Source organism: Euprymna scolopes, chromosome 25, assembly GCF_053919585.1.
Source record: "Euprymna scolopes isolate OS-2025 chromosome 25, ASM5391958v1, whole genome shotgun sequence".
In the NCBI taxonomy this organism is placed as follows: Eukaryota; Metazoa; Mollusca; class Cephalopoda; order Sepiida; family Sepiolidae; genus Euprymna; species Euprymna scolopes.
Genome location: NC_136506.1, coordinates 86,579,838 through 86,584,358, shown reverse-complemented (window position 1 = coordinate 86,584,358; position 4,521 = coordinate 86,579,838). Strand labels below are relative to the sequence as shown.

The window sequence follows — 4,521 nt, the reverse complement described above, 5'->3', positions numbered from 1 at the left end:
AATAGCTAATCTTCTATCACAAAAAAAAGTTATAATTGCGAATTGGGGGAAAACATAAATAAGCAAAAACACGACAAAAGCAATGAGAAATATTGCCAAACCAGAATTGTACCCTATTCAAAGTTAGCAGAAAACGCTTTTTGGTCAAATTCTTTTTCTGATATCAAACTTCATCGGTAATATAACTTTTGACGAGAGTTGCAACTGCCCAAGTTTATTTATTTATTAAAATGTTAGGTGAAAGTACAAAATAGTTAATAAAAAACCCCTTCCCTTTATGTTAAAGATTGCTTTCTAAATATTAATCTTATTATTTCAGCACGATCAGCAACTTTTATTGAGTAGATTTCTGCCAGTAATTTGTTTTATTTTTATTTTTAAGTTATTATAGAAACTCGAAAGATATGACTATCGTGGCGGTCATTTTTCTTATTTTCACGTAACGCTCGACACTATTTGTTTTTCGAACCGAATAAACGTTTTTAAGTCTATTGTAAACAAACCCAACATTCATATTATTGTAAAGTTTTATTTGATTATTTGTAAATGTAAATTTGTAATTCAATGTTGTCAAATTTCTGTATAATAACACGTTTTTTTTGTAACAAGTAAAAATCGTTTTAGTGCAAAAAAAAAAAAAAAAAAAAAAAAAAAAAAAGTAGTGGCCGCCAGCGATTAAATCTTTGAATTAAGTTTCCATTTTGAAGACTTATAAAAATAAATTGAATTTAGGTAAATATGGCAGCAGTAAAAATCTATTTCGACTTTTTTAAAAGATTATTATGCATAACTAATTATAATAAAATAATAATTAAATAAAACGTTATAATAATTTTTTCAATGCTTCTTCAGAATTTGAACCTTACTAAACCGACTTTTTCCAAACTAAAGCTAAGAGGGGGGGGGGGCTATCCCTATTTTAAATTGAGGGAATGTGATCTTAGCCCGCACTTCTTAAACGGTCCTACTTTTCCGTTGTCAAACTGCCATTTTTACCTATTTATTCAATTTTGCCATTTTTACAGGTGCCATTTTTCCGGTGCCATTTTTCCTGGTGCCACTTTTACCGAGCACTACACATAATAGTACTTTTTATGGAAATTGCTGCAGAAAATGAGTTTAATGTAAGAGTCTAACATTAACGACAGAGGATTATCGCAAAGACAGAAGATACGTTCTGTCCTTTGAAAATACTGAGGCTATAGATAGGCGGATTATTTATCGCTGTCTTGTGTGACTTCTTCGTTATGCGTTATCAGCATCTTTTTTTTTAAGTTTAGCACGAAATATCTTACCCATTCTTCTGACAGAATAACTTCACCATCTATCAGGGCAGACTGTGTGAAGATACCAACTTCCTAACCTAAAATGCACCAAATATTGATTTTATGATCTTTTTTGCCTTTCCTATTGCGAAACTTAATTATTTACCGCACAGTAAAAAAAAAAAAAAGTCAACAAAAACAATTTCCTTTACAAAACAAACAAACCAAACACCATAAACAAATATTTGAAGATATAAAAAACCTGAAGCATAAAAACTTTTTTTCTAAAATTACTGGATTCGGCATTAAATAACCCGAAAAAGGTTGATATGCCATAAAACAAAACAAGCAAACCAAACACCACGAATAAATATTTGAAGATACGCTTGAAAAATAAAAATAAATTAGTAATAGTAGCACATGCTTGGTAAAATGTTCTCGACGTATGCCTCAACGAAGTAGTACAACGGTTTCAGGTCGAGGGAGGAGGGGGGAAATCACAGAAGGTTATAAAGTTGTAGCACTCCTGAAGCCAAGCCCGAGTCTTTTTGGACTTGTGAGCCGATAGCACCAGAGGATCACCACACCCTTCAGCACGTCCAGATGCACTTTGGTGTTGAAGCATAATCACTTTTTCCAAATTGACTCGATTTGACATTAAATAACTCGAAAGTCGTGATATATCGTAAAGAATAAATCAAAGCAAACACTTCACAATAGTATATCTTATTTTTAGCAAGACTCACGTTACAGGTTAAAGCAAATTGTGTTTAATTAATCGTACGCAATAAAATGTGTACAATAGGTTTTGCGCTTCAGCATTGCATTGCAGTTAAGGTGTTAAGTAAAAAGTGTTGAAGAGATTTAATCATGACGTATTACACAAGGTTTCTTTGATATGCTTTAACTATCCGCATAGGGCAGGACATAAAACGTCATAGCACTGACCTGGAGATGTTCACTAATTATTATCCTGAGACATGATCACTGACTTTGGACTCTTGGGATGTCCGAGTAATCAAATTGGTAGCTTGCAGTTGATTTGAGAAACGATGAAAAAATTGCAGCCGGCTAAGTCTCAGATTTGAAAAAGAATTTAGCAAGACAGAAGTTCCTAGCAGGTCGGTAGAAACAGTCCTTCTCAATTATCTTGGATAGGGAACGAAAAAATATTATCCCTCAAGTTGCTTTAGATTTAACGGCTTAATTATGTTGATACGCCGGTTCCTGTCAGATCACCGAAGTTAAGCAACGTTGAGCCGGATCAGTACTAAAATGGGTGACCATTTGGGAATATCAAGTGCTGTATATGTGCTCTCCGCTGATCCCGGCATTGTTTCCAGTCGCCATGGACTTCTCCTTGCAACTGGACTCAAGCAATGCCAATTCAGGAGAGACATGGTTGAGGATTGTGCAACCCTTGCCTCACAATTACACGCGCACATACCCTTACAGCGGGCATCCATTGTTTTTCGAGATTAAACAGAGACAGCGTTTTACACATTTAACCTGTAACGTAACATACAACAATGAACAACCGAGAAGGGAAGTGGTGAGGAAGGAGATGGAGGGAACATTAGAAGGAAAATAAGAGAATGTCATAAATAAATGACGTAAATAAAGAAGAAAAATAAATTATTAATAATAGCACATGCTTGGCGAATGAGTTAAATATCTTCTTATGGAAATCTATTAAGAATAATAAATGTATGCTGCAAGTTACAATGTATCAACGTTGACCCAACGGGTCAAGGGTTGTAATGAACTCATTTCTACCGGTTCTACTCTTTTGACTATGATCCAATCCTTGCAATAGTATGCGGCTAGATGGAGTTAGTACACATGACGAAAGAACATATATTACGCGGTAAAACGATAAAATTGTAGCCCTAAAGAAGACAATACGACAGCTTTATTTTAAGACGTTTATTGAAAAAAAAAATCAATTTAAGTAACTTGATTATGTGGTAGAGCTGACATCTATTCAATTTAACCACCTTCAGCCTCAATCACTGCTTCGCTACGGGTCCGGAACTGGGAGCATGTCTTTTCAACAAGCACCGGCGGGAGCTCGACGAATACTCGGCGGATGGCGGCGATCAGGCTGGCTTTGGTATTGTGGGAGGTCATGTTGGTGATGTTCTCGACGTAAGACCCAACGAAGTAGTACAGCGGCTTCAGGTCGAGGGAGCAGGGGGCCGGTCAGAGAAGGTTACAAAGTTGTAGCACTCCTGAAGCCAAGCCTGAGTTTCTTTGGACTTGTGATCTGGCGCCAAGTCCGGCTGCAATATCCAGGGTCTGCCAGCGGCCACCTGATAACACCAGGGAATCACCACACTCTTCAGCACGTCCAGATGCACTTTGGTGTTGATTTTCAAGCTGACTTCGAAGATGTGAGGTGGCATGATGTGGCCCTTATGCTCATTAGTAATAATTGTAATAATAAAGTTTTAGCTTTAGATAGTTATCAAATCTGCATTGCAATTAATAGAGAATAATAAGGCATGTGGATTTGTATATTATAAAAGAGAAGACAGCTAATCGATAAGAAAAAAACAGACTTATTCTCTCTTTCTTTCTTCTTTCCATTTTTTGGTTTAATAATAATGAAGGAATATCTGTGGGTCTATATTAAAAATGAAGTAAATTCTTTCCTTCCTTTTTCATCATCATCATCATCATCATCATCATCATCATCATCATCATCATCATCATCATCATCATCATCATCATCAAGATTAAACTTTTTGCCCATAATATAAAATTTGCATACATAAATATTCTTTCTTTCTTTTTATTAGTAACTAGCTTGGGTGCCCGGCGTTTCCCGGGTGTTTGGAGGTGTGTGTTGAGCAAAAGAAAAAAAAAAAGAAAAAAAAAAGTCGTAGTAGGCAGGCAGGCAGGCTCGAACCCGTGACGCGAAGGGGGAAAAGAAAGTGAAAGAAAATCTGACGCCTTAGCTCTAACCCATGACGCGACCGGAAGCTCGGAATGTTAAAATTAGGCAGTCAATCCAACCGATACGATGGCTTGCAAAAATGGCTCGCAAAAACTCGATCCCTCCTTGTAGAAAACTGCCCAGTTGAGAGTGAAGGAATTAATGTTTTGGGACAATTTTTCGATATTTGTCGTCCGAGACGTCGAGCTTTAAAATGATACCGATATCGTGAAAATCCATCGCCTCTGCCGAAAATTTTTTCGAGACATACATACATACATACATACATACACACACATTTAAGCAGACTGGTGATAT

At 36.3% G+C, this 4,521-nt stretch overlaps 1 pseudogene; it reads left to right on the top strand.

Annotated features, from left to right (window-relative positions):
- Positions 1-2,459: 2,459 nt before the first annotated feature.
- Positions 2,460-2,577, top strand: LOC145247755 (5S ribosomal RNA; annotated as a pseudogene).
- The last annotated feature ends 1,944 nt before the right edge of the window (positions 2,578-4,521 follow it).